We start from the raw sequence: 13,936 nt of genomic DNA on the forward strand, positions 1-13,936 counted from the left end.
GTATTATAACAGCCAGCCTGAAGGACAAACAGGCAGACAACTAGCTGAGCACACCCATCCATCAACACCAACAGTCAGAAGACATGATGGAAATTCCTTAATTTCAGAACACATGGACAGACTTAACCATAGTTTCAATTGGGAAACACTCCTTAGTGGTACTACTGATGCTACCTAGTTTGGTAATGAAATTTCTGCAAGAAAACAACCAAGCTCAGAAGGCACCAAGGACTCCACAATATAAGTTAAAATCACATGATTTTTACAATTGAATAGAAAATAACAACCTAAAAATAAATTTAAAAGCAGGATTAAAATTTAACAACAATAACTACAGTAATGCCTTCTTTTAATCTTCTCTTCAATAGCCTGAATATATGCAGCTATTTCAATTATAAAGATGGTGGGATATCCATGCTTAAATTGTACAGATGTGTGAATGCTGTTAAATATTAAATGAGCCTTTTACATGAGTCTCAAGGGACAGTAGAAAATTGTTCTTATGCTTTCTTCCAATCCAATTCCTACCCCAACTGCTTTTACTCATCCTGTATGGGAAACATCTTTGGAATAGAGACAATTCCTATCAGGAATATTATACAAAAAGTTAACTATTTGGATGCTGCAATTCATGATGGAGACCTTGGCCACACTGTTTACTCATTTTGCAGTCATCTACTACAAGCACATTGAACAAAACAAGATCTAGGACTGAGGCCTGAACCTTGTAGTACACCGTTTGTAACTGGTCTCTTTCAGTGTCCCATTAAAGTCACACACTGAGGTCTATCACTGAGCCAGCTTCCTGTCCTCTGAACCACCCAGTGATTAAGCCCTAGTCTGTACAATTTTTTATGAATTTTTTTTTATGTGGCACTTCATCAAATGCTTTACTAAAATCCAAAAAGGCTACATCCACAGCACCACCTTCATCCAAAATATTAGTGAGTAAGAAAGTCAGTCAGATTAGTTTGACATGATCCACCCTCAGAAAAGCCATGGATCCATCAAGTTGTGCACTTTCAAATGTTTGTCAATCCATATTTTTTTCAAGAGTGATTCCATTAACTTCACTACTACAGAAGTTAAGCTCTTTGGTCTATAGTTTCCAGCTTCTTCCCCAGCCCCCTTCCTGTGGATGGGTACAATATTAGCTGTTTGCCAGTGCTTTAGAACTTCACCTCTTAGAAGAGACTGGTTAAACAGATCAGTTAATGGTCCAGCAAGCACACCTAGAATTTCCCACAGAACTCTGGGATGAACACCATCCAGACCCATTTGGATAAAAATAAGATTTTTGTCATCAACACTTCATGGATTCGCCCAGCAGCTTTAAAAATATTAAATCCTCTGTCCTTTATCCCATCCCTCCAAAACAAGATATACTACATTTGTCTTTCATAAAGAATAGTAATGTACTCTTCAGCAGATATATAGGCATCCCAAAGTGCCCAATTAAATATATAGTATTTACACATATCCCTTATGCTTAATATATAGAATATTTAAACATATTGAGATATTTAGAACTGCCTCACACGTGTCTTTGTCTGAAAATTTAGAGGCTGGTTTGGAGGCTCCTTTACTCTGGCCTTGATAGATAAGTAGCCGCACCCACAGAGACGAGATAAAGTTCCAAGGATGGCTTTTTCCAAGAAAGACTATTTAACTTTCGATCAGGCACCCTAGTGAGGTAAAGGAAGGAAACCCATTATATGGAATAACACCGAGAGAGGATTTGGGTGAAGGATGGCATTCTACAGGAGGGCTGAATGAAATATACCCTACATAGAGTATTGTAAAATGCAGGGCTCACCCACCTAACAGCTTGCTGTCATCGCTCTTGAGTGAAGAATACTTCATGCATTCGCCTGCTTCTTTCATCCCCATTCACTTGGTAAGAAACAAAATTCTAAGAGCCTTTTCATAAAATTATCCACAAGGGAAAATTAGTTCAGCGGTTTGAATCCCTAACACTGTGTAACAGAGTGAGATCGTTACCTGTCCCAGCTTCTGCCAACCTAGCAGTTCGAAAGCACAGAAAAAATGCACAGAAAAAATGCACAGAAAAATAGGAATCACCTTGATGGGAAGGTAACAGCGTTCTTTGCGCCTTCGACATTTAGTCATGCGTGCCACATGGCCACCGAGACGTCTTCAGACAGTACTGGCTCTTCGGCTTTAAAACAGAGATGAGCATCGCCCCCTATAGAATTCTGAGAATACCAGTAAAGAGGGAAGATGCTCTGTATCAAAACTGCCTCCCCCCCCCCCCTAAGATGAGATGTAGCTTTCATTAGCATATTATTTATATTACATATTTTTATAACGTCTATGTGGAAGAAAAACTATCTGGCCTATGCATTTATTTACCTACTGTATATTTTCTAGTTATATCTGTTGTTTACTGGTTCTTATAATATGGAAAGTGTGATATGTCTCAAATGAGACTCCTCATGCTACTTGTTTCTAAAGTCTATAGATATGGTAATTCTATTAATACCTATTTTTTTAGTATTGAAACTAACACTCAATTTTTCTTATTCATAATGTTAATATTTTACCTGGCACTTCTATTGAAAGACTTTGAAATAAAACTTAGAATTTTGAAACAGCCACCATTTTAAATGCTGCAATTCAATTCCAAATACTTAAATATTTCTTATTCCAGATTTTTGCTTCTTTTTATTTATTTTTCCATATTGGAATAAAATTGTTATTAAAATTGCTAATTTCTTTGGTGATATTTGAAAGCCTTGCTTTTCACCACTATATTTAAAATATCCCAATTTGTATTTTATGAGAGGTTTAAAAGAAAAGCAGTTGTGACTTTTGATAATGTACTTTTTATCTCTATACTTCTGCAGATTCTAACAATTCCATTCTAATGCATATTTAAATCGCTTAATCAGATTTCCTATTGAGTCAAGCTTTTTTCAAGGGGCCTTCACCCGTCATGCCCCCTGATGAGTCATTTTCCTCTTTCACCACTTGTTCTCTCCTGGAGTACAATGCTCTCCAGCCATCCTTTACCCATCCTCTGGCATTTTGGGAATTGTCTTTAGACATGTTTTATTATTTATCATGCCAATCATTTAGTTATTAATTCACTAACTATAAATTAGTGCAAAAATCAGAAAACTAAATTGGCTCAGCACACCATCTTCTCCAGGGGCTGACCACGTCCTTCGTTAGCTGTGGCTTTCTAAGCACTGAGGGAAGCTTCTTTCCGAGGCCCAAGTAAAAATAGGCTCAGCTAACTTTTTAGTCCCGCTGATTGCAAGAACAGACAAGTTTTAAAGGCCTTCCAAAAGATCAACAAGGTCAGGGCCAATCTGATGATTATGATGACAAAGTTATCCATTTAGGAATATCCGACTCTTGGCAATTCTATGAGCCAGGTCTCTCCCCATTTTCTGATCTTGCACTACTTCTTTGAGTTTTTTCTATGCTCTGGTTGTTTTCAGCTTTAGGACCCATCTAATCTTGGGGAAATGTTGTTCCAAACAGTAGGTGCAGTAACAGAAATGAAGATCCTATTGATCTGCTGATTTTTTTTTAAAAAAAAGCTTAAAATGTTTGGAGAGATTGATTTGATGCATTCGCAAAATAATGGTATCTATCGTTTATCAATTTAGCTGCTGCATGATGTATTCTCCAGATCATTTCAAATGATACCTTTGCCATGCTTCTATATTTTTTACACTGAAAATAACTGACTATTATACTTCTAAGTCCATCACATTTCACAGTATTATCCTTGTAGCAATAGTAAACCAATCTTAGATATAGGATTGGTGAAATCAAATTATTCTCCTCCATGGCCTGACGTGGATGACTGAAAATCGCTATGGACGTTTAGCTATTTGGGATGTGCACTCTTTGAATAGTGTGGGAGTAGGAATGGATTTCCAGAGGAAAAAATGCAGACTACAGGAATCAGGATCACGGCTCAGGTGACCTGCAGGACACAGATAAACCCTTAAGTGCTTCAACGACCCTCTAAAACTGGGGTGTCAAACTCGCATTGTCATGGCGGCGTCACATGATGAATCGGGACTTTTCCCCCCCTTCACTAAATTGGGCAGGGACGGAGCCAGCACGTGACTCATCTGTCCCACAGGTCACAAGTTTGACACCCCTGCTCTAAAAGTATGCAAATTGCCAGCTGTCTGCAAGGAATATAAATCCTTCCATTCCTCACTATCCTGTCAGAGCTGAAGAAGCTTCTTGGATGAGAAGCGAAACGTTTTCAAAAGAAAAAAAAACAAGAATGTCCAGTTGCCTCCTGAAAAAGCACCTTTGGGACAACCATGATCTGGATGACTGAGAATCTCCACAGACTTCCTTGGGATAGGAATTTAAACTTCTCTTTCAACTTGCCACCAAATGCCCTGTCAATAGGCTATTGCTTTGAGGAAACAGTGGAAAGAAAAGCATAGAGGTATTAACCACTCTGGGTATAAGAATCATTTACACTTTCTCACTGGCCTTGGGCAACCAACTATACAATACAATACAATAGTAGAGTTGGAAGGGACCTTGGAGGTCTTCTAGTCCAACCCCCTGCCTAGGCAGGAAACCTTATACCGTTTCAGACAGATGGCTGAAATGGTATAGGGTTTCCTGCCTAGGCAGGAAACTACTTTGTATTGATACATTCTTACAGACAGTAAGGATTTGTACTTCTGTGTGTCACTGGTGATTCCTTTCTCATGTCATGCAGTTTCCTTGGCAAGATTTCAGAAGTGACATGCCCTTTACCTTCTTCCTCAAGGGAGAGGGACCAAGTCTTTCAGGCTTTAGTTTCTAATCTGGTGCCTTAACACTACACTACAAAATGGCATTTGTGGATTATATATGTGTAATACAAAAAGCATGCCTTATTGCTTGATTAAGGGGAGATGGTCATGGCAAGCCTTGCAGTCAATCATAGCTGTGGCTCTTAACTAAATCAGAGCAGAGCAGTTGAAATGATTCATTTGGAAGGGGTTAAAATGACTTGGGCAGAATGGACTAATTTTGAATCACAGCTTGGGTTTTCTGATGAGCTAGGATTGGAAGAGGTATGAGGTCTGTTCCTGCACTCAAGAAAAGTAAGATGATCCATACCGGTGACAGATTAAGTAGGATGTTGTGTCTAAAATTTTCGAAATCATATATCCTTATGAATTACACTTAAAAAATAATGCCTGAATTAAATTATTTAAAGCATTGATTAACAATAAGATTTTTATAGTGTTAATGCAATTTTAAAGGAAAATTGAGTATTTTATTTTGAAAAGGTGGAAATAATATTAGAGCATATCAGATTGGATGTCTCTGTGAACTTTTTATTAATGCATCAAAACAACAAATTGTAAATGTACAAGTCTATTGAAAATCAAATATAAGTTACAAGAAGTTTTTCACTGATTACATGTACTTGGTCAAAATTCACAATAACCGAAGCAAGGCTCAAAGGACTGTGTTTCAGCATCTTATTTGATTTGTGAAGCATATTCCTGCACCAGTGTTTGATTAAGTGAAGAATATGAATTAGTATTTTTATAGTTTAATTTTATTAATACCATTTTCTATGAGATTTGTAGTAAACTATAAGCTTCTTTTGTCATCCAACGTAAAAAATAAGACATTTCAGGAAGATGAGTGAGACAAGGAAAATGGAGCAGTGGCTTTAAATTTTAACAAAAGATAGCTAGAGGTCCTGACAGGTCACTAAACCCCAATGAATCCACTTACTTACTTTGATGCGCATGAGTCATAGGTCCATATAAGATTGATGTATCTGAGTTATGCTTGCTTTATCTTTGTGAAGTCAGCCTTTGGGAGGATTGCATTATTTAAGTCTTCTATAAATAACCAACACTAAATTTCTTTTGTTGGGTAAGAAGTCAATAATGTTTTTATCAAGCAGAATTTTCAACTTAGCTTTAATAACCAGCAATATAAAGAAACAACATTGGATTAAATTTAAATCTGGATTTTTGTTTTTAGTTCTGCGATTCTGAAATAACCACCATCATTTGATTCAAAAACCCGTAAAGCCAAAACTTTATGCAAAAAAGAAAGGATGGAAAGCAATTCTGTCTAATAAATCTGTCTGTCTCCAGAAGTTGTGAATGTCCTAACACTGGAAGTCTTTAAGAAGATGTTGGATAGCCATCTGTCTGAAACGGTATAGGGTTTCCTGCCTAGGCAGGGGGTTGGACTAGAAGACCTCCAAGGTCCCTTCCAACTCTACTATTGTATTGTATTGTATTGTATTGTAAATATAGCAATATTAAGAAGTGACATTTTTGAAATATTTATTAATACAGTATTGGCTATTTATTTATGTTTTCTCCCTCCCCAGGCTTCTAGAAAGCCTCTGGAGGGGGGGAAGCATGCACGTGTGTGGCACGCCCAGGCACAACCCCCCCCCCCGCGCTCCCTCTGCTTTTGGCACGCGAGCCAAAGAAGGTTCACCAACACTGTCCTAGAACATCAAAATTAAAGGACAAACAAATATGCCATAGATATAGATAAAGCAGTCGGACATATTCAACTGTAGCCACACATTAATGGTAATAACTGAAAGCATTTTTGTTTACTAATTGCAAATATTTGACGCACAAGTGCAGAGAAATATTTTTCCATTTTCTCCAGTTGCCTCAGAGGGGCTGATATTAGCAAGCTTGACAAATTTTCATCACAAGTAGTTTTGTTATGGTAAAAGGTTTACCTTTTTAATTAAGGACACTGAGAAAGAATATTACATGATTGTTATTAACAGCTCCACTAAAAAAAAGCGCCTACCGAAATTTTAAACTTGATTGTTTGCAATGATTTTCATATAATGGCCCTCTCCAAGTGCAAAATACTTACCTTCAGAATCCTATAAAATGTGTAGGATCCTGACACAAATGCCAATAGGACATAAAGTGTTGCAGTTCTAAGGTAGAGATCTCTTGCTATTAACTTCAATGTACAAGTATTTCACACTCAATTTTAAACATACAATTTAAATATGATGAATTTGGGGATAGATCGGTACTATCCGAACGTCCATTGACATCAAGGAATAACTTTCATTCAGAGTCTTTTTAAAAAAATAAAATATGTAATGAGCTTTTTGAAGTCTATTTTTGGAATCTCTGCAATTTATTTGTGAAAACAGAACCCAAAATGCAATCTTCCCAGACCTGTAATTCCTCTGGTGTATTAGGATTACAACTCCTATAATGCTAAATCAGGTATTATGCTGTCTGGGAATTAGGACTGTAGTAGCAGAAGCCATATGTCAGGAAATGGTATAATGAGATCACAGACAACAGTTTTAAAAGATTTACAATCCTCTTGGGAACGCATAGTAATCTTCTTTGAGTTGAACTATTGACTTCATAGAATCATCTATGTAAAGTCCAGAAAAGGGCAGGAAGTTTTTCCCATTTCTCAATCTACCCTAAGACCATGGAATTTTCTGGTAGCCTTTCATCCAAATATTTTCCATGCATATAGGTGGTACCTTGCTCAACAGTAGTAACTGTGAAATGGATCTTGGAGTCCTAGTGGACAACCATTTAAATATGAGCCAGAAGTGTGCAGCAGCTGCCAAAAAAGCCAACACAGTTCTAGGCTGCATCAACAGAGGGATTGAATCAAGATCACGTGAAGTGTTAATACCACTTTATAATGCTTTGGTAAGGCCACACTTGGAATACTGCATGCAGTTCTGGTCTCCACGATGTAAAAAAGATGTGGAGACTCTAGAAAGAGTGCAGAGAAGAGCAACAAAGATGATTAGGGGACCGGAGACTAAAACATATGAAGAACGGTTGCAGGAACTGGGTATGTCTAGTTTAATAGAAAGAAGGACATGATAGCAGTGTTCCAATATCTCAGGGGTAGCCACAAAGAAGAGGGAGTCAAACTATTTTCCAAGGCACCTGAGGGTAGAACAAGAAGCAATGGGTGGAAACTAATCAAGGAGAGAAGCAACTTAGAACTGAGGAGAAACTTCCTGACAGTTAGAACAATTAATCAGTGGAACAGCTTGCCTCCAGAAGTTGTGAATGCCCCAACACTGGAAGTCTTTAAGAAGATGTTGGATAGCTATTTGTCTGAAATGGTATAGGGTTTCCTGCCTAGGCAGGGGGTTGGACTAGAAGACCTTCAAGGTCCCTTCCAACTTTGCTATTGTATTGTATTGTATATAATCTGTTGATCTATTCAAAATAATCCATGACTGGTTAGGTTCTTCCTCCTAGCTAAACATTTGCAATAGATATGTACTAAGGAAAATGCCCATTTTAATTAAAATGTGTGAACCTACCTCAGTGATTTGAGGACAAACACATTCTGTCAAATAAACTCTTATTTTAATAATTTTTTCTCGTTTTTTTGGACATTATTTTGAGATTATGTTTCAATTAATGATATGATTCACTGCTGACTTTTATAATCCTCCTGCTCCATAAACCACATGGGAAGCATTTTAAATCTTTTCATCTTGTTATAGTATGAGTTAAGGGCCAGACGTTAAAGACTGCAAGGGTGGCACTGAATAAAAGTGCCATACTACTGTATGGTTGACGCACAAGCCGTTCAGAGGTATTCCAAGGTATCGAGCTGCAAAGGGATAGAAAATGCTTGAATCTATTGTTCCAACAAATTTCTTGTAGTCCCAGGGCCGTGATGGCGAACCTATGACATGTGTGCCAGAAGTGGCACGCAGAGCCCTCTCTGTGGGCATGTGCGCCGTCGCCAGTTGCTCTTCTGGTTTCTGGCATGCTGGTCTTCACGGGTGCCGGAGCACTGGAAAGCGGCCTGAAAACAGGCCATTTTGGGGGTTGTTTTCAGCTGTTTTCAGGCCATTTTGCGACCCGAAAAACATCCTGAAAGCAACCTGAAAACGGCCCCCAAAATAGCCAAAAACAGGCATGCACATGAAGGCCAGCTGGTCTTTGGGTTTCTGGTGCTCCACAAAGATGAGCTGACACATGCACATGCCAGAAACCCGAAGACTAGCTGGCTGGCACACGCATGTGCTCTGGCCAGCTGATCTTCGGGTTTCTGGCACTCCGGCATGCGAGCATGCTGGAGTGCCAGAACTGGGCATTCTTTCTCTTCTATTCTGCTGTCACTAGGTTCTGCCATATCCACTAGCCAGATTTCTTTTGTCTTTCTTAACGCTTGTTAAGTCTGAGGTGTTATGTGGCTGGTGCTTGTCTGTTTGAATTCTAAAATCCCAGAGCAATTTAGTTTCATTTTCTATTACTTTCCCACCAGTTCTTGCTTGCAGGCAAATGATATTTCTTACAATAATACAATACAATACAATACAACAGTAGAGTTGGAAGGGACCTTGGAGGTCTTCTAGTCCAACCCCCTGCCTAGGCAGGAAACCCTATACCATTTCAGACAAATAGCTATCCAACATCTTCTTAAAGACTTCCAGTGTTGGGGCATTCACAACTTCTGGAGGCAAGCTGTTCCACTGATTAATTGTTCTCACTGTCAGGAAGTTTCTCCTCAGTTCTAAGTTGCTTCTCTCCTTGATTAGTTTCCACCCATTGCTTCTTGTTCTACCCTCAGGTGCTTTGGAGAATAGTTTGACTCCCTCTTCTTTGCGGCAACCTCTGAGATATTGGAACAATGCTATTATGTCTCCCCTAGTCCTTCTTTCTCTTAAGCTAAACATACCCAGTTCCTGCAACCGTTCTTCATATGTTTTAGTCTCCAGTCCCCTAATCATCTTTGTTGCTCTTCTCTGCACTCTTTCTAGAGTCTCCACATCTTTTTTACATCATGGCGACCAGAACTGAATGCAGTATTCCAAGTGTGGCCTTACCAAGGCATTATAAAGTGGTATTAACACTTCACGTGATCTTGATTCTATCCCTCTGTTGATGCAGCCTAGAACTGTGTTGGCTTTTTTGGCAGCTGCTGCACACTGCTGGCTCATATTTAAATGGTTGTCCACTAGGACTCCAAGATCCCTTTCACAGTTACTACTACTGAGCAAGGTATCACCTATACTGTACCTGTGCATTCCATTTTTGTTGCCTAAATGTAGAACCTTACTCTTTTCACCATTGAATTTCATTTTATTAGATAGTGCCCATTTTGATTGGGTGAGTATGAGATTGTTTTAAAAAGATTGAAAATGTATTGGTAGACTCCTAGCATTTTGGCTTGCTCATCATTGAATTTATTTTAACGTTGCATAAAGTCAGTCAATGCACAACATAAATGTGTTCCAAAAAATATCACATAGAAAGCATTGTTTTATGCTAATATTAGTTAGTAAATGTTAAGAAGTATATTGAAATAAACTTCCTCTTGTCCTTGAAAGTGACATAGAAACCACACATGCATCAAATGGTCAAGTACACAACAGATAACATAGTTTGCTAATCTTGAATGCTCTGATTGCTAATTCACTTTTAGCTGAAATACAAAGAATTTGTGATAATTTTTATTATTTGTTACTGATTTGAGACTCTAGTAATCTAAAAAGCTTTCTCTATTTTCAAATCTATTGAGGACGCTGCTTTTATCTCATATTTCAAAGCATTAGAAAGTAAGATAACTCTATGCTATGGTACCCCATCAACAGAATGATCAAATAGACTTGGCATTTCACCCAAGCTTTTGCCTAATTTGGTTTTTTTTAATACAGGTAGTCCTCGACTTACAGCCATTCATTTCATTACTGTTCAAAGTTACAATGGCACTGAAAAAAGTGACTTATTACTGTTTTTCGCACTTCTATGGTAGCATCCCCATGGTCATATGATCGAAAGTTGGATTCTTGACATCTGTTTGTATTTATAATGGTTGCAGTGTCCCGGGGTCATATGATCACATTTTGGGACCTTATGACAAGCAAAGTCAGATTCACTTAACAACCATGTTACAAACTTAACAGCTGCAGTTCAGAGGTGGATTGCTTCCGGTTCGTCCCGGATCAGCTGAACCGATAGTGGAATTCAGGCCTGGGTCGCAGAACTGGCAGCCACAAAGGCCTGCCATGCCCCCAAACCAGTTTCCTCGCTGCCGCTTGGCCGTTGGCCATCGCCATTTTGGTTTTTACTGACTGCGCATGCGCAGTTCACTGTCAATTGTTCTGCGCATGCACGAAGAACAATTAACATTGAACAGCACGCAGGTTGCGAACCGGTAGTAAAACTGGCAGCAACCCACCCCTGCTGCAGTTCCCTTAACAACTATGGTAAGAAAGGTTGTAAAATGGGGCAAAACTCACTTAACAACAGCTTAGCAACAGAAGTTTTGAACTCGATTGTGGTTCTGAGTCTAGGACTATCTGTATGGGATGCTTTAAATAATTTAGTGTTTTGGTGATGCCATGTCATATTGGATGGTGAAATAAAGTGATCTTTTGAGGGAACAATCTATTTATTCTGTAAAATGTTCAATTGTTGGCAATTAGTCCCTTTTTTGTTTGAAACAAAACAACTAGCCAATCAACTATTTTAAATTTCCCAAATTCACAACTATTACATCCACTTCAACTCCTTCTTTCAGGCCTTGTAGCATTCTAATAAATACTCCTCCAAGCTGAAGTGGAGCCATTAATGGATGTGGCAGTCAAGTGGCAATTCAGCCAGCTATGAGCCTATTTAACAGTATTAGGTAGTCCATATTTTACCATTATATGAACAAGTGGCATGAGGGTCTGCTGTTAATGGGTAGAATGCCTCCTGAAGTGCTGAAGACCTTGCCCAATATCAATGTCGAACTGATTTTCTGAAATATAGCCAAACATCCTATTTCCCCGTGGCTGGAAGGGTTGAGAAATGTGCCTTGTCAACTTCAAATATTCATGAAATCCATCAAAAGTTTGGGAGATTTTAGAACTGTCATTAGGAATATGAAGTTTTTAGAGTCAGATGTATTTTATTATTTTTTTATTTGAGTTTATATCCTACCTTTCTTCAAAACAGCTCAGCAGAATGCATGTGATTTTTCCATTTATTCCCAACCCCTATTTATCCTTACAATTACCCTCCAAAATTCATTGATCAATGACAGTAAGAGTCGTTTGTCTAAAGCTACTTATCTCTGAGTGGAAATGTGAGCCTTCCTCTTCAAATTTCTAATATATAATCATAATAATACATTCAAGACCAAGAGTGTATACAGTTTGGTGCACATTAGATAAAGGAGTTACCTCTCCTAGTGTTTTCTTTCCTTAATTTTAAATACAAACACAAAGGCTCTGAGAAAACATACCCTTGAAATGGTGACCATGGCCAGTCAAATTGCAATATACTGTTGTTGTGTCAGTACTGGTATCCTTAAGCATATTTCACCCAGCAATTTTGGATAAATAATACCTTCTGGAGGCATTACTAACAATTTGAAAACAGATGGGTCTTCTTTCTGGGCAACAGATAGAACAGTCATATATTTTCTACAGGAAACAGAAAGGCTTACTAGTCTGAGGCATAATAGCAACAATGATTATGATGAAATGCTAAGTCTCAATGCCATTGCTCATCAGGACTTCGCAGAACAATTATAAATTTACTTCTTACTCTAACTTTCCAACATTACTTTCTTCTTCTATAATATATCTTGTCCAATCATCAAGAATTATAAATCATAACTTCATTTTTCTGTTTTATTCAAAAACGTCCATGACGTTTCCTCAACTATTTGTCCATCTATCCTAAAGAGAAAACCTCTCGTTTCAACTGTGCAATAATCTTTAAAATCTTCAGAATAAATACATGTATTTGAATCCAAAATGTGCTAACTTTTTACCCATCTACCAGGCACGAAAACGTCTTGTTCACATTTTCAGCATAAATTTGAAATGCCTTTATATTGTATCTCCTAATTAATTTCTCATCTATTGCTTCTTCTGCTGTGAGCCACAAATGTTTTTTTGGGAAAATGTGAGTCTGTACTCTCAACATGGCTTTGTTAGAGCTCCATTAACAGTCTTTGTGCTTTTTCTGTGAAATGTAAATTGATCTTAGTCATTTTATAAACTTATATCCGAAGTTCATATCATTCAATTCTTTGAGCAAGAAAGGCCAGTTCAAATTGTCAAAGACCTTCTCTACATCTGAGAAAAACATTGTGGCTTGTTTTTCATTTTCATGTTACTCCAAATATTCCAAAATGTCCAACACATTTATAAGGTTGTCCTTGAATTGACTTTTAGATAAAAACCCATATTGATCCTCATGAATAAATTATTGCAAAATTATTTTCAGGCTATTGTCTAAAATTATTGTAAACAACTTGTAGTCAGTATTCAATAATGATATCAGCCTATAGTTTCTTGTTTAAAGTGAAATCTTGTCCCTCTTTAAATGTTAGTGCTACATTGGCCTCTTTCCAAGTCTGGCATTTTTCTTCTCTGGAAGATAGAATTCATAATGTTTGTACAGACTGTAACAGTTCATCCACAAACCATTTGTAATAAAAACTTGATAATCCATCTAGTCTAGGTACTTTTCTTAATTAATACTTTTTATAGCTATAATAATACTTTTGATTCAAAACTTTGCTTTATCTTTATAGGTCCATTCATAATCCGTTTCTGTTCCTTTGTAATCTCAGTAAATTTTGTACCTTGAGATATTCATCTTTTTTCTCCAGAGAGATATCTCTTCCTTTAAACAAGCTGGAATAATATTGCGGAAATGCCTTTTGTATGTCCAGTGTCCATTAATACAGTGTATCTCCCTGCTGTAATTTCAATATCATTTTCTTTTCTTTTCTTTTTCTTTTCCTAATGTAGATGCCAGAAAACTCAAAAATGTTGTTCTACATACATACATTTTTATTTCCATTTCTCTTACTCTAAAGATAACTGTTAGTGTAAAAACCTAATTTATTGAGAAATACTTATTTTTTTCTGGAAATGTATTTTATTATTCTTTTCTCTTTATCACATCAAAAATAGCTCCTCTTTCTC

General features: G+C 37.5%; 1 protein-coding gene across 2 annotated transcripts in view; it reads left to right on the forward strand.

The window, feature by feature from the left end:
• The first annotated feature begins 1,748 nt into the window (after positions 1-1,748).
• PRIMA1 (proline rich membrane anchor 1) overlaps positions 1,749-13,936 on the forward strand; it is a 100,444-nt gene continuing 88,256 nt past the window's right edge. Inside the window, exon 1 of one of the 2 annotated variants that reach the window (XM_081939468.1) lies at positions 1,749-1,897. The gene's annotated coding sequence lies outside the window, so the exon portion shown is untranslated. The remainder of the gene's footprint in view (positions 1,898-13,936) is intronic. The other variant, XM_081939466.1, reaches the window with a different exon arrangement.

The sequence above is a fragment of the Natrix helvetica genome (genome assembly GCF_964273705.1).
Source record: "Natrix helvetica genome assembly, chromosome: 1".
Lineage (NCBI taxonomy): Eukaryota > Metazoa > Chordata > Lepidosauria > Squamata > Natricidae > Natrix > Natrix helvetica.